The sequence below is a fragment of the Giraffa tippelskirchi genome, chromosome 2, assembly GCF_054371585.1.
Source record: "Giraffa tippelskirchi isolate mGirTip1 chromosome 2, T2T-mGirTip1v1.2.pri, whole genome shotgun sequence".
NCBI lineage: Eukaryota > Metazoa > Chordata > Mammalia > Artiodactyla > Giraffidae > Giraffa > Giraffa tippelskirchi.
The window spans coordinates 11,720,134-11,742,378 of record NC_137276.1 but is presented as its reverse complement, the minus strand read 5'-3'; the positions used below and the strand labels follow the sequence as shown (position 1 = coordinate 11,742,378).

The window sequence follows — 22,245 nt, the reverse complement described above, 5'->3', positions numbered from 1 at the left end:
GTGTAGTCCAAACTTGTACTTGAACAACCTCCCAGAAACTCTGGAAAGATAGCTTCTGAGTTGGCTTCTAATGTGTCTGAAAAGTTTTGGTGGTGTCTGGAAGCATGAAGAAGTTGGCCCATCTCATCTCTCCTGCAACACGTTACTTACGGACATTACCCACCTCCTAAGAAGGGTCGTGGCAATATTAACACTGGCTCGGCTACTGACAGGAGAACTTGGGGACTTCCCAGCGCTCTCTTAATTCTGTCATCAGCTGGATTTAACACCACCCCCCAGCCCCTCTCCGCTTCCCCTGTCTTTCTCTCTCTGACATTCTGGAGGGTAGTGTAGTTGGAAACCCACACTTTTCTGTGTACTTTCCCAGTTGTTAAATGCAGCGAATTAACTGAATTTTCCATAACACTAGGCAGGTGGAGAAACCCACATCTGTGGGCTAACATTTGACATCATGGCACTGGAGGGCTATATTTCAGCCTCCCCATCAAGTTACATTGTCTTTTCGTAATTTCAGAGAATCTCTCTCTGGAATCCTAAAGTTCTTATCTTGCCTATCTCATGTGATTTATAGTCCAATCAGGTGAGTATTTATTTTAAACACCCTTTAGTTTACTCTTTAAGAGGGCTCATGGGCTGACTTGAAAACAAAAGGTGACTGTTTTGAAGATGCTTTTAATGTATGCTAAAGATATTTCATTTAAGGAACAAATTCTGTGGTTTTGTAAAGAGGCCAAATGGAAATTAAACTTCTTATGAAAATATCAGTGGGCGTGCTTACCTCCCTAACATAAATTCAAGCCTACATGATTTGAGTGTTATGATGCTATTTATCTCTTTGAACTGAGTAAAATGGTAGTGTATGTGACAAAATTACAAGGTTGTGTAGTTGCTTTCTCCATTGTTAGAGTCTAAAGCTTTTTTCTACATGAAATAAGGGTGACAATTACAGAGAAAAACATCAGATGCTTTCCTTAGTACCTGCTCCCAACCCCCTATGTCTTTCTCCTGCTTCCTCAGTACATTCTAAAACTGCCTGCAAGGTCCACGGGAAATGTATTGTGGTCTCAAAGCTGTCAGTACTAACTACTGATTCATCTGTTTTTCTGGCTCATCACCTTTTTCTTTTGAGGGATTAATTGGCTCTCAAGACTCTAAGATGTAAAAATAAGTCTGATTCTGTAAGGATGAGAGGAAAAATGAGTGAATGGAATTTGGCCAGAGTTGCTGGCTTCATGCCTTTATGTTCCTGTCACTGGGATGACACGCTATGATAAAATCCATTTCTTTTATGGGAATTTCTTTTTACAGAAGTACAGAGGTGCCACGTGTCAGTAAATTAGTTCCCAGATTAGTAAAGACCTTGAAATCCTGTCCTCTATGAAACAGTGGAAGTTTCCCTTCCAAAGTCAACTCAAACATCTGACAATTAGAAAGAAATTCTAATGGGGGTGGGTAGAGCTTAATAAGATCTAATTCCAAAAGCTATGCAGTCTTATGTTTAATGTAAGGGCAAACCATATCTTGCTGCTACTAAGTCGCTTCAGTCGTGTCCGACTCTGTGCGACCCCATAGACGGCAGCCCACCAGGCTCTGCCGTCCCTGGGATTCTCCAGGCAAGAATACTGGAGTGGGTTGCCATTTCCTTCTCCAGTGCATGAAAGGGAAAAGTGAAAGGGAAGTCGCTCAGTCGTGTCTGACTCTTCGCGACCCCATGGACTGCAGCCTACCGGGCTCCTCCATCCATGGGATTTTCCAGGCAAGAGTACTGGAGTGGGGTGCCATTGCCTTCTCCAATATCTTAGAGGATTGCAAAAACTATCCCCTGGAACCATATTTATTTCTTCACAGTTCTTCATGACAGTCTATCAGGGTTTAAAAGTCACAGACGGATGGGTTGAACTTGTGTCTATTGGTAGAGACATTCTCTAAGTACAAGGTTCCTGTCAGCAGCCAATAATGACCTTGCTGTTGCTATCTTTTATCTCTATCATAGTTCCAGAAGCCTCAGGTTTTCAATCACAGCCTGTTCCCATTGTTATGTATATTGCCAGAAATATAACAAAAAATAATCTTAGGAGATATACGAATGGTTTTTAAAGTTTAGATGGACATGTATTTATTTTAAAGTAGTTGAAAAAAATACAACTAGAACACCAAACCAATGGATTTGGATATTGTATAACTCTTTGAAATAAAGTAGATTTAAATGAAAGTAAGAAGCCTGATGGCCGACAGTCCACAGGGTCACAAAGAGTCGGACACGACTGAAGCGATTTAGCATGCATGCACACAGGCATTAAGTAAATAATAGTTTGAGTGATACATGCATATGACAAAAAGCATACACATGGTATGGAAATGACTGCAGCATGAGAAACTGTGAATTAATGCAGTCTCCCTGGGTCTAGCAGGCTGATGCTGTTTATCTGTCTCTCTGTTTGGCTGCGTTGGGTCTCAGTTGCAGCCTGTGGGACCTGTTGGTCGGGCGTGTGGTTTCAGTGTTTGCTGCACTCTGGCTTAAGTGCCCTGTGACATGTGGGATCTTAGTTCCCCAACAAGGCATCAAACCTGCTTCCCTTGCATTGCCAGGCAGATTCCTAACCACTGGACCAGCAAGGAGGTCCCCGGGTGATAGTATGTTTTAACTTTAAAATTTCAATCTGATTAAGATAGACATCAAGGATTAATATAGATAATCCCAATGATTTAACACCACGGGGAGCCTGAAGAGAATGTTCAGTCAGTTGTTGACCTTAGCTTCCGATTTACCACCTGCTGTATCTTAGGTTCTGTTGTTGTAGGCACCTTATTTTATATAATAGTGCAGACTCTAGATTCCTGACTCTATATTTTTTTATGTGTGTGAACTCAAATTTGTGTGAACTCAAATTTACTCAACCACCATGAACCCATTTTTTTCACTTGTAAAGTGGGGAAAAATAATACCTTGCTTGGGAGATTCTTCTTACGATTAATAAACCAAAACACACCAGGTATATAGGCTGTCACCAAATGAAGCATTGAACAAATACTAGCTGTTACAGTTTGGGGCTTCCCCAGTGGTTCAGCGGTAAAGAATCCGCCTGCCATGTAGGAGCTGCGGAAAGCACAGCTTTGATCCCTGGGTCGGGAAGATCCCCCGGAGGAGGGCAAGGCAATCAATTCCAGTATTTTTGCCTCGAGAATCCCATGACAGAGGAGCCTGGTGGGTTACAGTGCATAGGGTCGCAAAGAGCTGGATACGACTAAAGCGACTTAGCATGCACAGACACACACATTATTGTTTTATGTTTCTGAAAAGTTGTGTAAAGATAGTGGTTTATATATATAATTTCATTTATCATGCCACAAAAGAGCTTATTTAAAAGAAATGCTTGGCGAATCCCACTGTGAAGCAATAATTACTATGAAATGTACTGCCTTTTAAGATCTGTACTTTTAGACAGAAGGTGCTGAAGGTGAGGCTGTACTTAGAAACTCTTTTTTTTTTTTTATAAATTTATTTATTTTACTTGGGGGCTAATTACTTTACAATATTGTAATAGTTTTTGCCATACATTGACAAGAATCAGCCATGGGTTTACATGTGTTCCCCTTCCCGAACCCCCCACCCACCTCCCTCCCCCTCCCATCCCTCTGGATCATCCCACTGCCCCGGCCCCGAGCCCTTGTCACATGCATCGAACATGGAATGGTGCTCTGTTTCACATATGACAATACACATGTCTCAATGCCATTCTCCCAAGAAACTCTTAAGCTCTGTAAAGTTATTTTCACTACTTCTCACTGTGACTTGGCACAAAGAAAGGTACTTTAAAAGGTAATATAAATTAGCTCAGGATTCTTAAAGGCAGATATTCCAAACTATATGTGTAAGACTTCAGGATGATGGTCTGTATATTGAGAAAAAGCACTTCTACACTTCTCCTGGGAATCTTTTAGAGGAACTCTAGGTTATGGCACTTGAAAATGAGGTTTTGGTTTCCATTGTCTTTCGCATCACCTGAATAGGATGCAATTTCATTCTTTAAAAAGTTTTAAGATATCAATTTTTTTTTTTGCAGTTAAGTATGTCATATATTTTTACTTGGAAGAGTTTTTTTTTTTTTTTTTTTTAATTAGTTCAGTTCAGTTGCTCAGTCACATCTGACTCTTTGCGACCCCATGGACGGCAGCACACCAGGCTTCCCTGTCCATCACCAACTCCCAGAGATTACTCAAACTCATGTCCATTGAGTCGGTGATGCTATCCAACCATCTCATCCTCTGTAATCCCATTCTCCTCTTGCCTTCAATCTTTCCAAGCATCAGGGACTTTTCCAATGAGTCGGTTCTTCACATCAGGTGGCCAAAGTATTGGAGTCTCAGCTTCAGCATCAGTCCTTCCAATGAATATTCAGGACTGATCTCCTTTAAGATGGACTGGTTGGATCTCCTTGCAGTCCAAGGGACTCTCAAGAGTCTTCTCCAACACCACAGTTCAAAAGCATCAATTCTTCAATGCTCAGCTTTCTTTATGGTCCAAATCTCACATCCACACATGACTACTGGGAAAACCGTAGTTTTGGCTATACAGACCTTTGTTAGTAAAGTAATGTCTCTGTTTTTTAATACACTGTCTAGGTTTGTCATAGCTTTTCTTCCAAGGAGCAAGCGTCTTTTAATTTCATGGGCTACAGTTAATTAATTAACTAATTAATTATTTAATTTTTGTCTGTGCTCGGTCTTCATTGCTGTGTGCAGTCTTTTTCTGGTTGCAGCGGGCAGGGGCTACTCTCTAGTTGTGGAGCATGGACTTCTCATTATGGTGGCTTCTCTTGTGGAGTACAGGCTCGAGGGTGCTTGGGCTTCAGTAGTTGCAGTGCATGGGCTTAGTTGCTCCATGGCAGGTGGGATTTTCCTGGACCAGGGACTGAACCCATGTCCCCCTGCATTGGCAGGTGGATTCTTAACCGCTGGACACCAGGGAAGTCCCTGGAAGAGTATTTTGATTGTAGCGGTTTAGGCAGGGCTACATGTAGAATCGCAGAATTTTTAGAGTTGGAAGAAGCCTGAGGTATTGTTGAGTGATCTCCTTCCTCGTCTTTCTGTCACAGAGCCCTACTGAAGTTCACCAACTTGTCCATGTTACCCAGCTAGGTAGTAATTCTAATGTACTACCCCAGGTCCAATTCTGTTTAAACTTGTCACTCATTAAGCTTCCAAATCCTAAGTTTCTTAGTCCTGTCAATTCCTTACACATTTATTGTTTTTTTGTCCAAAAAGTATAAAAGCTGCCTGCTTTGACTATTTTTTAGGCCCCATTTCTGTAAGACCTCCATGCATCTAAGTTAAAATTAGTTTCTCTTTTCTCCTGTTAATTAGCTTTGTGTCAATTTTATTATTAGTGTAGCCACAAGAACTCAAGAATGGTCGAAGGGGAAATTCCCCCTCTCTGACCATGCATAAGGGTGAGAGAGCCTTAAAACCATGGAGAATTGCCAGAGACAGGACCTGCATGGCTGGATGTTCAGGAATTTTCTTTTCCTAACTGACTCTGGGTGACAGTGGGAGACTCTCTCAACGAGAATCTGGAGACAAATAAGTGATATAAAAATTACCCTGGTACTTCTTTTCATGAAGAAACAGAAAAGTTCTAGCATGCTAAAGACCAAACCCCTGATTTATAAGGGGTTGATTTCTACTTTGCTATTCAAAGAGGAAAGGATAAAAATATCCATGTTGATTAAGTTTCTAGGTATTGTGCCCCATTTCTCTTTTCATCTCTTGCCTGCAGGTTTATAGTCCCAGCAGCCTTGATTAGTTCATGATGTTCATTTTATTTGTTTATTTATGTTGAGCTCCACTCTGTACCACTCTATGGCCCAACTTGTTTGATGCATCATAAATATTAATGAGCTAATCTTTCCTACTGACAACAATAAAGAGGAGGAAGTATTTGGGCCTTCTCTCTGTGCCTAGATGTCTCCCCCAATGAGTCTCAATTCACAAATAGAGGGTTTGGATTAAAACAAGTCATGCTTACCTATACGGGGAAAGAATCTAAAATCGAATGGTATATGTATATGTATAACTGATTCACTTTGCTCCACCCCTGAAACTAACACAGCACTGTAAATCAACTATGTTCCAATGAGAATTAAAAAAGGAAACAAACAAAAAAACAAGTCATCTTGAGACAGTTCTGAAAGGGGAAGTATCAGACACTCACTTTTAGTGTGAAATACATCAGTTTTCTCCCAACACTAAGTTGAAAGCTACACTTAGGAAGCGATTTACCTATTTTGGGAGTGGAGAAGGAAGTGGGAATAGGGCAAAGGAAGAGGGTATTGTGGCTCACAGGGGCACTTTGGACAGTTCAGAACACACCAGAGAATTGCTGGTGGTGCCCGGATGCTGGCTCTGGGAGAGGAATGAGGAGGCTGGTGATTTAGTCCAGTGTAAGAAGAGCTTCTTTAATTAAGGAATAATTGTATAGACATTATAATTTTTGCTCCTTTGTATTCATTAGATCCTGTGTAGAATAATTCAATGTGTTTATTAGAAAATCATCCAGAAATAGCCTGGTGGGACTTTTGCTCTTTCATTTAGAGAGCTGTCTGGTGGGATAAAGATGATGCCCAGCAAATTGGACATTTGCACAGGGAAATTTTTGCCTTGGCCAGCTGTGCTGTTAACCTTCCACTTGGTGGCTAATTGCCTGTGGATCTCAGAAGCTGAAGCTAATTAGAAAACGAAAAATTAGAAATCTCAGTAAATGGGACATTCTGAAGATCTTTAGAAAACTTTTGTTTCCTCCCAAAGCAGGTTTCACTAACATTTACCTTTTGTTATTATCTTTTGCTATTATGAAAGAAAGTATGATCTAAATGTCCTTGCATGGGTAAGTCTCCAAGATATATTTTGCCTTATTAATATTATCAATATTTTTTGGCCACACTGTGTAGCATGTGGGATCTTTATTCTCTGACCAGGGATTGAACCCATGCCCCTGCATTGGGAGCACTGAGTCTTAACCACTGGACCACCAGGGAAGTCCCTTCTGAGGTTAAGACACACACACAAACACACATACACACTGTTACAGATCCTCTATAAGTAAATACAAGAATATATGAATGTAAAGTAGCTGCCACAGAAGAACTATACAAAAAAGATCTTAATGTCTCAGATAACCATAATGGTGTGATCCCTCACCTAGACCCAGACGTCCTGGAATGCAAAGTCAAGTGGGTCTTAGGAAGCATCACTACGAACAAAGCTAGTAGATGTGGTGAAATTCCAGTTGAGCTATTTCAAATCCTAAAAGATGATGCTGTGAAAGTGCTGCACTCAATATGCCAGAAAATTTGGAAAACTCAGCAGTGGCCACAGGACTGGAAAATGTCAGTTTTCATTCCAATCCCAAAGAAAGGCAATGCCAACGAATGTTCAAACTACCACACAATTGCACTCATTTCACACGCTAGCAAAGTAATGCTCAAAATTCTCCAAGCTAGGCTTCAACAGTATGTGAACTGAGACCTTCCAGATGTTCAAGTTGGATTTAGTAAAGGCAGAGGAACCAGAGATCAAATTGCCAACATCCATTGGATCATTGAAAAAGCAAGAGAGTTCCAGAAAAACATCTACTTCTGCTTTATTGATTATGTCAAAGCCTTTGATTGTGTGTATCACAACAAATTGTGGAAAATTCTTAAAGAGATAGGAATACCAGACCACCTGACCTGCCTCCTGAGAAATCTGAATGCAAGTCAAGAAGCAACAGTTAGAACCAGACATGGAACAATAGACTGGTTCCAAATTGGGAAAGGAGTATATCAAGGCTGTACATTGTTACCCTGCTTATTTGACTTACATGCAGAGTACATCATGCGAAATGCTGGGCTCAATGAAGTACAAGCTGGACTCCAGATTGCTGGGAGAAATATCAATAACCTCAGATATGCAGATGACACTACTCTTAGGGCAGAAGGCAAAGAGGAACTAAAGAACATCTTGATGAAAGTGAAAGAGGAGAGTGAAAAAAATGGCTTAAAACAACATTAAGAAAACTAAGATCGTGGAATCTGGTCTCATCACTTCATGGCAAATAGATGGGGAAACAATGGAAACAGTGATAGACTTTATTTTCATGGGCTCCAAAATCACTGCAGATAGTGATTGTAGCCATGACATTAAAAGATGCTTGCTCCTTGGAAGAAAAGCAATGACAAACCTAGACAGCATATTAAAAAGCAGAGACATTACTTTACTGACAAATGTCTGTATAGTCAAAGCTATGGTTTTTCCAGTAGTCATGTGTGGATGTGAGATTTGGACCATAAAGAAAGCTGAGCACTGAAGAATTGATGCTTTTGAACTGTGGTGTTGGAGAAGACTCTTGAGAGTCCTTTGGGCAGACAGGAGATCCAACCAGTCCATCCTAAAGGAAATCAGTCCTGAATATTCATTTGAAGGACTGATACTGAAGCTCCAATACTTTGGCAACTTGATGGGAAGAGCTGATTTATTTGAAAAGACCATGATGCTGGGAAAGATTGAAGGCAAAAGAAGGGGACGACAGAGGACGAGATGGTTGGATAGAATCACCGACTTGATGGACATGAGTTTGAGCAAGCTCTGGCAGTTGATGATGGACAGGGAAGCCTGGTGTGCTGCAGTCCATGGGGTCCCAAAGAGTCAGACATGGGTGAACGACTGAGCTGAACTGAACTGAAAGTAGCTGTCTCATGAAGTTATTATGAAGATTAAAAAAAGATGATGGACATAAAATTCCTAGAAAAATGTAAATATGTGCAAATATATTACACAGTATGAATATGTCAAAAATGTTAACTACTACTATGATGTAATGCATTTAGAATGACTTGTACTGACGTTGTAGTTGTTAACAGTGGGTGGGGTGGATGGATGAATTGGGCTGTAGCCGGATCTTTAATGTGTTAATACTTTTGCAATAAGGAAATATGTTCACGTTGCTTGTATAACTAAAAAGGAATTTAATAGATCTTAAAAGCAGATATATTGACTAAAATTTTAAGACAAATATCATAAGGAGGGCTGCCCTTGGACGTGGGCAGAGGGGATCTTGCCCTGAGCCCTGTGTTTTAGAGAGTCCTGCATCTCAGAGAACACATGGGCAGCTTTGTCACTTAGGAACCATATGATTTAATGCTAATTAAAAACCCGAGCATCTGCTTTTGTGACGAGCTCCATTCAGGTCCTAGGGAAAAGATTCTGCAGGTCTTTTGCCCTTGGACAAAGGCAACTGCCCCCAAATACCAGGAAGGGTGAGGCTTGTGCTGCTGCCTGTGTAGGAGCTGCTTTATTGCATTAGGATTTGAGCAGCAGAGCACTGAGGTAAAGAAGAGACAATTTAATTAATTTATCATGAATTAACTTACAATAGATTCTTGCATAAAGAGTTATTGTTTCCCAGTAGTGCCAACATTCATTTTCTTCTCTTTGTGTTCCAATCCTTGGTTCCAGGGGTATCATAAATTTGCATGGTATTTGCAGTCGTTACACATGGCAGCTGGAGAATATTCTGAAATATTAAAACAATGCATGAAGAAAAAGGGAAAGTGTTAGTTGCTCAGTCATGTCCAAATCTCTGAGACCCTATGGACTGTAGCCTGCCAGGCTCCTCCATGCATGGAATTCTCCAGGCAAGAATACTAGAGTGGGTTGCCATTCCTTTCTCCACGGAATCTTCCCTACCCTGTGATTGAACCTGGGCCTCCTGCATTGCAGGCAAATTCCTTACCATCTGAGGCACCAGAGAAGCTCGAAGCACTGCATATTATTTTTCAACCAATGAAGCATGATGTCTATTTTTTAATATAGGCACCTGCATGGAAATTGAATGCTGAAATTATGAATAGTTTTACTTCTATAATATATATTTAATATGCCTTGATTACATTTTCAAAAAATTAAATGACCTTAGTTTTAAGTACTTTTGATTTAAAATTTTTATCTTCATTGATTAAAAATTTTATTTTTGCTCATATATACCCTATGCCTCCACCCAACACCTTGCAATATGTTAGGGAAAAAAAACCCCTATTTTAAAAGCATAAAATAATCTCAATTTAAACATTTTGTTTTCTTTTAACTTGTATTTTTAATAAAAAGTTATTTCAATTTTGTACATTGGAATATTATTAAATTCTCACTATTTAATCATTTAGGTCATTGCTATCAATAGCACAGAAATTATGTGAAAATTGTAGAAACATAATTATGATTTCCCTGAAATGAAGTCGAGAAACAATTTATGAAATAAAGGTAATTGATAATAACATATATCTTTCTGACTTATCAATGTTAGAGCATTAATTGAACATCCTGATTTGGGAAATAATACAGTCAGTTGTGTTTGACTTTTTGCCAACTTTCAGGCACATAGAAGCGTAACTTTGGGACTTCCCTGGCAGTCCGGGGATTGAGACTGTGCTTCCACTGAAGGGCACATGTGTTCCATCCCTAACTGGGGAGTAAGACTCCCGCACGCTGCTCGAAGTGTGGCCAAAAAAAACACAACAACACACACACAACAGAACACCCAAACCTAACTTTATATATGTTTTAGGTTTTGTCATTATGAAAGTGTGCCTGTATAAGTAGGAGGATAAAACACACTTAGCAGCCTGACAGCTTTGAGTTTTTAGGTTAAAGAACAAGACTCTCCACCTGAACTTTCAACCTGAAGTCTTGTACGTGACAGAGGTGGGTCTGCGAGTACACGTCGTCTCAGGCCACCGGGACTGTTTACTCTGGACCACTCATTTACCGAGCTCCTTGCTTCACCCTGAACTGCCCAGGTTGACCCATGGGAAAACAAAAGGATCGGCTCCCAGAGCATGACCAAGAGGCTGGGCATCTGGGGGGATGGACCCTCCTGCCTTTTCTCTTTCTCCCTGCAGCTCCTTCACTCGCCTCCTTGCCACAGCTCATGGGGATGTTCTCCTGAATCTTTTGGTGAAACCATAGCCTTTTCCTCTCTTCTGTTCTGCTTCTATAAAGCTTATCCTTTCAGACGATTGCCAACTAATTCCTGCTAAATCCTTAGCTGATAATTAAAATCTGAACCAAAATGGGTTTAAGGAAAATGCTTTCTAGAGATTGTTGAAATTGTAAAGACCAGTGTTTTTCACTGTGTTCTCAGAGTTGAACTCAGACATTTAAAAACATTGACTGAAATCATGAAAGGTTACTTTTTAGAAATTTCCTCTCAGTTCTCTGATTATCTTGGGAGAAAGCTTCAATTTGTTGCCAGTGTATATGCTGATGTCTCTTCCAGGCAATTCCTGTCCCTCTCTTTTTATTTAAAAGTCAACTTATTGAGATAAATTTACATAAAATAAAGTGCACCAGTTTTAATTGTGGTGAATTTGATAAATGTATACAAATAACCACCGACAAAATCAAGACAGAACATTTCCACCACATCCAACTTCCTTGTGCCCTTGATTGTCAATCTGTCTCCACTTCAGGCCCCAGGCAATTACTGATCTGTTTCTATCACTCTAGAGTTGATTGCGTTTTCTAGAATTTAACATATATGGAATCACACAGGGTATATGTATTTTGTGCCTGGCTTCTTTCATTCTATATAATATTTTTCAGATTCATCTATATTGTGTGTATTAGTAGTGTGTTCGTTTTTATTGCTAAGTAGTGGTCTTTTGTGTGGGTCTATCAAAATTTGTTGCTCTGTTCACCTATTCATGGCTATTTGGATGTTTTCAGTTTGGGGCTGTCATGAATACAGCTACTTTGAACATCTGCGTGCATGTTTTGTGTGAAAATATGCATTCATTTCTTTTGAGCTAGGATTGTAATTGCTGGTTCTTATAGTATCTGTACATTACCTTTGTAAAAAGCTGACTTATATCATTTTATACTCCCACCATCAATTTGTAAGAGTTCAAGTTGCTCCCCATCTTTATCAACACTTGTTACTGTCAGTCTTTTTAATTTTAGCTATTTAGTGGATGTGTGTGTTACTCCATTGTGATTTTAATATATATTTCCCTGATGATAATTGTGCTTATTTCCCATTCATATATCTTCTTTGGTGAAGTGCCGATTCAAATTTTTTGATCACTTGTTTTATTCTTATTGAGTTGTGAGAATTATTTTATGTATTTTGGGTAGATATGTTTTATAAATATTTTCTTCCAGCCTGTGGCTTGTCTTTTTATTGTCTTAACAATAAAAAGTGGTTTTTGAAGCAGAAGATTTAAATATTGATGCAGTCCAATTTATTAATTTTAAAACATTAAAAAAATAGGTTGTGTTTTTTGTGTCTTACTTAAGAAATATTTGCCTAACCCAAACCCTAAATTTTTTTTTGCTTTCTTTTATTTGCAAGTTTTATGGCATTAGCCCTCTTGTGTGTGTGTGTGCGCACAGTTGCTCAGTAGTGTTCGACTCTTTGTGACCCCATGGACTGCAGCCGCCAGGCTCCTCTGTCCATGGTATTTTCCAGGCAGGAATACTGGAGTGGGTTGCTATTTCCTCCTCCATAACAATAACAACAACAAAATAAATCAGACCTTAGACACTGACACTGAACTTGGAGATATAAAATGGCAGGAAGTTAATGCTTGCTGCCCACCAGAGATGGCATACTAGGGGTTAAGCTGTAATCTCTCTGTAGGACTAGTTCTTATAAAGTAAAGACAGGATATCCCTCTTGCTGATATGAAAAGAAGATATATTTATTGATTTTATAGCAGATGCCCAGGATCCAATTCTCCTGTCTTTTGATTGACAGTGTGACCCTTACCTGAGATGCTTCCCAGTTTCAGCAGATAAGACAACATAATTGTGCATTTATTTGCCACCTGCCTTCCATAGAAGCAGGTGGAACTCAAGCCGAGCACAAAGCTGAGTCAGGTCAGAAGGGCATCAGTGTTCATAGTCTGAATCTATTCCCCAGAGCATATGGTCTATTTCAGGAGACAACGACTTGATTAACCAAGCTGGCCCTGGGTTCCAACGGAAAACACAGCGCAACAAAGTCGCAGCAGGGCACACAGGACCAGTGGGTGGGTCGCGTGATTTACTATTTGGCAAGTTACCTGAGAGTCGGCTGCCCCCTTCCCCAGTATCAACAGGGAAAATGGAGTGCTCACAGCCATTTTGTTCCACTTATTGAAGCTGAGTTGCTTATACTTCAGTCGGATTTGCTGAGCTGCACCTCCTTTTGGCCTGCGTGCTAATAGATTTTTGACTTGAATTGTCCTGCACTGCATTCCTTCAGCAATCAGTCTGTTACACAGATTCTACTCCTTTCTTCACGTAGCAACTGTGTGGTAGCACAGTTAGCAGGGGCTGTGTTCTTTGGAGCAGAGTTCCCATTGTTGTTTGTCTAAGTCCTAGCTAATCTTGCCTTCCCAAGGTGCAAAGTCTGGGAGATAAGGGCCACCATTCATGAAACCTAGCTTCTGATTGTTATCAGCCAGCTTATTCTGAGAGCATTTCTCCCCATCATTGTTTGTGAAATTGATTAAGACTGGCTAAGTAAAATTAGAAAATGTTAAAACTCTGAAAGAATCGTGGTGAAAAAAGAAATCTTAATTTATCTTAGAGAGCATTTCCAATGAATTCGTATCTCAGATGAAAAATAACGTGCAGCATGAGATTCTCCCCCTAAATAAGAAAACTGTGTATAGATGTGCATAGGTGTGTGTTTGTATAGGATACACACACAAACACATGTGTGTGTGTTTGTGTGTGTGTGAGTGTGTTTATGGCCAGGGCGCTCTCCCCAACACTGATGTTAACTCAAGAACATCAGGCTGGGACTTCCCTGCGGTCCAGTGGTTAGACTCTGCTCTTTCAGTGCAGGGAGTGGGGGTTTGATCCCTGGTCAGGGAACTAGATCTCACATGCTGTGTGGCCAAAAAAAGGAAAGAATTTTAGGCTGGTCATTAGCATCGAATTTGACCTTGAAGCTCACCCAACTCAAACCTTAAGATTTGCAGGTGAGGAAGCTGGGCTCAGACTGGTGAGGTGACCATTCTAAGATTCCACAGCCTCTATGGAGCAGTGACCAGAGGAGCTCAGATTCCACAGCTTTAATCTTTTGAGGGGTTTCCTTACCTAGTGTAAGATGTGCATGGCATAGGCTTTGTTTTAAATGGTTTCTTTTCAAAAAGCTGTCTTTCTCCGCTTAGAATTTGACTTGCCATCCTTATTTGCTCAGGACTCACAGGGTCTCTGGAACTCAGGACTTTGGAGTAAACCAGGGAAGTTCAGGAAAACCAGCATGAGTTTGTGACCCTGTTGCAAGGGTTTGCAGCTTTTCTTCTGGATGGTTTTGTCCTGTTTCCTGGTGACCTGTGACTTCTGGCCTGTGCTACATGAAAGGAAACAGATAACTCTGTTCTGTGACAAAGAAGAGACAAATTGGGACTCTCTCTGGGCTGTGAGCACCCAAATCCTGCTCCCCTACACGCAGTCCAGTCTGTCCTTCCAGGCCCGGTCACCTCCTGTCCCACCTTCCCTGACCACTGTGGTGGTTGTCAGACACCTCACTGATCGGCAGGACTGATTTCTGTACGAACCATTTCACCCTATGCCATCAAGCTCTGCAGTGATTTAATCAAGGTCTCTATGATTTCACGTGGACGGGTTTTATCCCTTCGAAGATCTTGTGAGACTCTTGAAGCAGGAGGTAAGGCCACTGTGTCCTGGGCCTCTGGAGCCCATTTGGTTTAGAGTCCTGGTGCTCTGCACTTTGTTAGTGAAGTGATCTGGGCAAGTCATGTAAAATTCTGTTTCTCAGTTTACTTCTGTAAAATGGAGAGGAACAGTACTTACTTCTAGAGGTGTCGTGAGAATTAACTGATACCCACACATTGCATACAGCAACACCTGACACATGGCACATTACTTGCTACGAGTGAGGTCTCAGTAGATTCTATGCTTGTTGGTTGAGTTGAATGCATATTCACATGGCTAATTTCCTTACCTTTAACTTTGACTTGCAAGCTCTGCACTTTGAAAGTGAGCCTTGATGACCTAGAGGAATGGGATGGGAGTGGGAAGGGAGGCTCACAAGGGAGGGGATATATATAATTATGCTTATATGGGTTGCATGGCAGAAACCAACACAACATTGTAAAGGAATTACCCTCCAATTATAAAAAATAAATTTTTTGAGAGAAATTGCAATGGAATTAAAAAAAAAGTGATCCTGGTGATGGAGAACATTCCTTGCCACCTAGGCTGTTAAAGGATTCTGTGGGGTTCGTTAGAATTCTAACTACAGCGGAGCTTGCCTTGAAATAGAATCTTTAAGCATAAGGCCATCTGACAGTGTCCGCTTGAAGATTACTCTTTATAAGTAATGCTTTTCCATCTTTGAACTGACCATTTAATATCAGCATGTTATCAATTAAAAATAGTTTAAGAGCATGTTAAAAGGACAGCTAATTTTAATTTATTGGAATGGATCTTTATTTTATTTGATACATAATTTGAATTTCATGGCTGAAATAAAAGGTTAAACCTGATAGATAACTGAAACAGAATATGTGTATCATGGAAACTTAACTTTTAATTTTTTATATACCTTGGTGTAATTAATAAAACATTTCTTACAGCAGAATTGCATGACTGCATGAATCCATGAACTCCCTGAGTAAAGCAAATCACATTACTTCAATCCTCGTCTAAAGAATAAAACTGTTGAAATTGCAGGGGCTGGTAAATTCTTGACTTTGGAACAAAGAATCTGTAGTGTCTTTGGAAGAAGGAATAAACATTTTCTGCATTCTCTTCCCCTATAAGAAATCCAGTCAAAGCTGATGATGCTGTATGGGAATGTACTTGCCTGCCCAGCCCCTTCATCCTCCTCCTCTGTTAAGGGAGGTTTCCCTGGTGGCTCGGATGGTAAAAGAATCTGCCTGCAATACAGAGATGAGATAGAATTCGATCCCTGGGTCGGGAAGATCCCCTGGAGAAGGGAATGGCTATCCACTCCAGTATTCTTGCCTGCAGAATTCCATGGACAGAGGAACCTGGCGGGCTACAGTCCACTGGGTCACAAAGAGTTGGACACGACTGACCAGCTAACACCTTCACTTTCTGTTAATGGAGCACCTCCCCCTTCTTTGGGGTACAGCCCTTTCTCCCCTTCAACTGTGTATTGGGGGCTGCCCTTCATAATACCCCAAATTCCTGACCCCTGCCATGGGTGCCTGATCAACCTGGGTCCTACATGTCTGTATGAGTTTCTAGAACTTCTATAACAAAATACCACAGAGCAGGTGGCTTACCATAACACCGTTAGAAGTAAAAAATCAAGATGTTGTCAAGACTGGCACCTCTGGGAGGCCCTGAGGGGGAATCTGCTCCACACCTCTCACGCAGCTTCTCGTGTGTGTGTGTGTGTGTGTGTGTGTGTGTGTGTGCTCAGTCGTGTCTGACTCTTTGTGACCCCATGGACCACAGCCTGTCCATGGGATTTCTCAGGCAAGAATCCTAGAGTGGGTTGCCATTTTCGTCTCCAGGGGATCTTCCTGATCCAAGGACAGAACCCGTGTCTCTCACGCCTCCTGCATTTGCAGGCAGATTCTTTACCACTGCACCACCTGGGAAGCCATAGCTTCTGGTAGTTGCTGGTGATCCTTGGCATGCCCTGGTTTGTAGATGCATCTGTCTAATTTCAGCCCCTTTCATCACATGGTATTCTCCCTGTGTGTGTATGTCCGTGTCCAAATTTCCCTCATCTTATAAGGGCACCAGCCATTGGATTAGAGACCACTCGGATCCAGTGTGACCTCTTCTTAACTTAATTGCATATGCAAAGGCCTTGTTTACAAACAAGGTCAGATTCTCATGATATCAGGAATTAGGACTTGAATCTGTCTTTCGGGGGCAGAATTCAACCCACCACACTTTCTTCCCCATGGTGAGTGGTCCAGTGATAATCATTGTACCCAAACTGGGCCAATCGGAGTCTCCTATTGAAGCTTTGGGGAACGTCCTTTTTTTCCCCTCTCTTCCTTCCTTTCTTGTTCTTCTTCTTTTTAATAAATATTTATCTATTTATTTTCTTGGCTGTGTAGGGTCACACAGGCTTAGCTGCCCCATGGCATGAGGGATCTTAGTTCCCCCGCTGGGGATGGAACCCACATCCCCTGAATTGGAAGGCAGATTCTTAACCAGGGGACCACCAGGGAAGTCCCCATTCTTGCTCTGCTTGAGACAACCGTGGCCGAGCTGCTGGCCATCATGAGTCCAGCCTTGGGGAGAAGTTTGCCTGAGTGGGTGGAGCCCAGGAGCAGAGAAAAGCAGAGAGAAAAGACAGTCCTGATGTCGTTCAGGTTATTATATCCCAACTCCGATTTCCTTGGCTTTCTCACATAAGCCATGAGACATATTTGAGATAATTTTTCAGTCATTCTCAGCCTAAGGACTCTAAAATAATACAATTTAAAGAGGTTCTAGGATTTTGTGAGAAACTACCCTAAAATGGGAACGCTGTCTCCCGGGAAGCGAGGGCTTAGACAAGTTCACTCCAATATGCCTGTTTACTTGGCAAGTAGTGATGTGTGTGGGCAGAGACGGCTCCTGGCTTCCAGGTCATGTAGAGATGCCCGCTTACTCTTGATCGCCACAGAGGTGGGTTCAAGCTCTGACTTCATTTACTTTTCTTTCCCTCTGTTGACGCAGTCCAAGCGCGGGTTGGAAAAGAATTTCCAGACACAGAGCATTTCAGAAGGGAGTGAGTTTATTAAGAACAAAGAACAGAGATAAAATGGGCCCTGCAAATGGAGTGGGCCAACCTCCTGACAGACTAGGGAAAGCTGACCGTTTTTGCCGGTTAATAACCAATTTTTATAGCTTCAAGACAAAGAAAATTCCTGCTAGAAGTTTGGTGTTAAGTGACTGGTTGGGACGCTATAGGGTATTTACTGGAGTGGGCATCTTTACTTAATTGGGAGTCAGGAAGGATGTTAGTGATAATCAGGGGGCTTTTGGCAAGGTTACAAAGGGGGTTAGTCAGCTTCAGAGGTGACCTTGGTTCTGGACTTTGCTTCTGTGGCCTTGGGGCAGGACTCAACACCTTCCTGCAGGCTTATTCTGACCCACTATCATTTTCATATGAATTTACAAAAGAAAACTTTTTTGAGATCCTAAGAACAGAGGAATGACGTAGAATGATGTGCTTTCCCCAGGATGACATGAGAGCTGTAATAACATCAGAGCGTCTTGTCCAGTTGTCTGATTCATTGCAAGAGTACAGAGGTCACATTGCAACATCCCCGAAAAACTTTCTGCCTTCAAGTGACATTCAGCAGGCAGGAGGTTAGCTTCATGTCACACCCTCTGGACACTTTTGGCTGCAAATAGCAAGGGCTTCAACATTAAGGAGCTTCTTATCTTATATAACAAGAGATGCAGACATAGGGCTTTCTTTGGTGGCATCATCAAGTCTCTGTTGCTTCCTACATTTCTGCTTTCCAAGTAGGGACATGCAGGTTTTTTTTTTTTAAGTTATTCATTTTTAGTTGAAGGATAGTTGCTTTATTGTGTTGGTTTCTGCCAAATATCAACGTCAATCAGCCATGTGTATACGTATGTTTCCTCCCTCTTGAACCTCCCTCCCCACCCCACCCTGATAGTTTGTTACAGAGTCCTGGTTTGAGTTTCCTGAGTCATACAGCAAATTCCCAAATTCCGGTTGGCTGTTTTACATATGGTAATATATGTTTCCGTCTTATTCTCTCCATACATCCCACCCTCTCCCAACCACTACCCCCCCCGCACCCTCCTGCCATATCCATAAGTCTGTTCTCTAGGTCTGGGGACATGCAGTTTTGAGGTCATTAGCCTGCTGGGGCCCCCTTTGCCTGGCAAAGCAATAAAGCTATTCTCTTCTAACTTCACCCCAAAACTGAGACTTAATTTGGTGCTGGTGTATGGAGGTGAGGCCAGATTCAGCTTCAGCTATCGTGGGCATAAAAAGCTGGCAGGAGCCTCTTCCCTCCCTGCCAGGCTCCTGATCATGTTGCATCTGCTGCCTTGGCCGCCTCTGGCTCCCTCAGTTATGTCCAGCTGCTGCTGGTTACGTGTAGACCCCTCTTGGGCCACGACCAAACTCTTCCTGGCTCCCACATCCTCTCTAAACAGTCACGCAGGTAGTAGGGAATTCAGTGCCTGTGTGGTGGACTATTGCAACCCCAGGACCCAGCACAGCACCTCCCCAGGGCAGGTACCCCCAAATCTTGGTGGAACAGGTCCATATATATTCATGGACTACTGAATGTTATGTATTACCCTGCAAACAACCTCTACGCCTTCTTGCTGTGGAAGGGTGTATTTGTTTTTGAGGACTTCTATAACCGAGTAGCACAAACGGGGTGGCTGAAACAACAGAAACTCTCTCAGAGCTCTGGAGGCCATAAAACTGAGCAGGACCCTATGATGCTTTTCTGGGTACAAAAGCCCCGCTGTGTTCCCTGTTTGTAAAAAAGCAAGGCTTTAGTCTCCAAGTCCTCCCTGGGTTCCAGAGAGCAGACTCAAACAGGTTATGAATTAGGGAAGTGAGGGAATACAGAAACAAAGGAAAATCAGTCAAGCAAGAAAAGTAATGATAGCTTAAACAATAGCTTAGGTAAATTTAATATAAAATAAATTAAATTTAAAAATTAAACTGAGCTTTTATTGCTGTGGACCTAGGTTCAATCATTGGTTGGGGAAGTAAGATCCCACAAGCCACAAGGCATGACCAAAAAAAATTTAGAACACTAAGTGCTGGAAAGGAGATGGAGCAATCTTACACATGTGTACATTGTACAAAAGGAAACACCACTTTGAAAAACAGTTTGGCTGTTTCTTAAAAGTTAATCACATTAATCATATACTTATCCTGTTATTCATTCATGCGCTCCTAGATATTTATCTAAGAGAAATAAAATATATGTCTACAAAAATCTTCAGAAAAGAATTAAAAAACTGAAAAATAAAATAGTTCAGATAATAGAGTCCAAGCTCCTTTTCAAGGGATTTCATAAGAATCTAATGCATATTTTTGAGTTGTTTTGCAGACACTAAGACCTTCCACCCAAGTGGAAGATGGTGACTACATGCTGACCTCACAGACCCTAGGCTGGTTGGAATCAGGTTGATGATTAAGATTCCTGAAACACCACCGTGTTCCCTCACCACCAATCAATCAGAAGAAAATCATGCATCCTCCAGCCCTCACCCTAAATGTTGCCATTTAAAAGCTTTCCCTGAGAACATACGTATACCTGTGGCTGATTCATGTTGATGTATGGCAGAAACCAACACAATATTGGAAAGCAATTATCCTTCAACTAAAAATAAAATAAATTTTTAAAAAACTCTTCCCTGAAAGCCACTGGGAGCTACGTCTTCTGGGCATGAGCCGCCTGTTCTCCTTGCTTGGTACCTAGCTTTTAACTAATCAAATCTGCAGTGACTCGAGGTGAGGTTGCATCCTAAAGTACTGGGATTAGGACTTGAAATATAAATTTGGCAGGAGGAACATAATTCAACCCATAATAGGGGGTTACCAAGTGTATAGTTACTGTTCCTTGTCCTCAGTTTTGTTGCTCTTTCTCCATTTATTAATATGTTAGAAAAGGTTGAAGCTTATATAGATTTCGTTGAAGTATGGACACAGGTTTCCTTGAGGAGGACCAATGAAATGAATGTTCCTCACATTAACGAAGCTTCTAGAAATTTGGATTTTGTCTGAAAATGGTAACCAAGGCTAAGAATCTTACTTTTTTTAATCAAAAAATTATTTACTTATTTTATTTGACTGTACTGGGTCTTAGTGATGGCATGTGGGATCTAGTTCCTTGGTCAAGATTGAACCCAGGCCCCCTGCACTGGCAGCGTGAAGTCTTAGCCGCTGGGCCACCAGGGAAGTCCCAAGAATCTTAGAGATCTGATGAATCGTGCTATTTCATCTCGACCTTGCATATCTGTGAATAAAACGTATTTTCTCTTTGGAATCAGTGAATTGTTTGCATGAGAATACCTCATTCTTAGCTGCGTGCCTTTAAGCAAAATGTAGTTCTGTCTTGTGACTGGATGGACACAGTTGACACAAAGTTTCCTAGAAGAAACTGGAAAATATAGAAATAGCAAATCTTTTCTCTAGTACTTGCTCTGATAGGAGCTGCTGTTAAGCCCTGAACTCATCCAACCGCCCCTCAGTCCCACTAGGGGGCTGCTGTTAACAATCATCCTGTTTCCTGGTACAGAGACGAGACGATGCACAGAACGGCCAGCAGATGGCGCCAGAGCTGAACGTAAATGCAGCCAGCCTCATCGCCCCCTGCTAAGGCACAGGGTTGATTCTGATGCTGTAACCAAGCAAGGGCTTGTGCGTCTGCGGCACGAAAAGCCAGACTCCGACAGCCACAAAGTAAGTCTGCAGCAAAGTCAGGATTTATTGCAGGACACCAAGCAAGGGAGTGGGCGACAAGCCTCAGATCCACTCCAACTTGGTCTTTGAGTTAGGATTTTTTTTTTTTTTCTTAAGAAGGGAAAGAACAAAGAGACGAGGATCAATCATGTGACATTTCTATGACTTTCCTTAATTGAGGTTTTGAAGTCAGGATGCCTGTGGTTTATGATTCTCTGGCCAGGTGGTCCATGGCTTGGGGGTCTGTTAGTTCATCTTGACCTGGAGAAGCAACCAGAGTTTGTGGTTAAAGGTGATATCTACAACAGCAATTTCAGCACGTTAACGATGTTATCGACAACAGCAATTTTAATACAATAATGGTATGGACAAGAGCAATTTTAGTCATCTGTCTGGTGGATTAGGTTCAGTAAGCTCAGGGCTGAGATCAGAGAGGACAAGAAAGGGAACAACATTTTAGACAGGGAGGAGAATCATAAAGTCAGCTTTGAGGGGACTGGGTTTCAACACTCCACTTTAATCTTGGCCATCGCCTGCAGCCTCTCGGGGAATACACAGCCCTGGGAGGGAACACAGCTACCCTGCAGGGGGCTGTTGAAGAGCGTGTTACTGGGAGCAGGGGAAACACAGCTACCTCCTCAGGGAGCCTTTGAAAGAGCATGGTGTTGAGAGTGGAAACCGGCATGGATTATAGTTAAGTTTTACCGCCTACGTTTCTGGCTAAGAAGCTGCCCTGATAAGATGCTAGACTCAGCCATGCGCCTGCCAACAGTGCCAGAGCCCTGGCCTGCCAGGCAGCTGAGGCCCTGGCCCTG

At 41.7% G+C, this 22,245-nt stretch overlaps 1 protein-coding gene across 6 annotated transcripts in view; it reads left to right on the top strand.

The window, feature by feature from the left end:
- The window catches only part of SEC23IP (SEC23 interacting protein), a 115,173-nt gene that overhangs the window by 69,512 nt on the left and 23,416 nt on the right, over positions 1–22,245 (top strand). For 5 of the 6 annotated variants that reach the window (XR_014067190.1, XR_014067179.1, XR_014067171.1 and 2 more), the window contains exon 19: positions 21,267–21,430. The exons of the other annotated variant lie outside the window; for it this stretch is intronic. The gene's annotated coding sequence lies outside the window, so the exon portion shown is untranslated. The remainder of the gene's footprint in view (positions 1–21,266; positions 21,431–22,245) is intronic. 6 annotated transcript variants of the gene reach the window in all.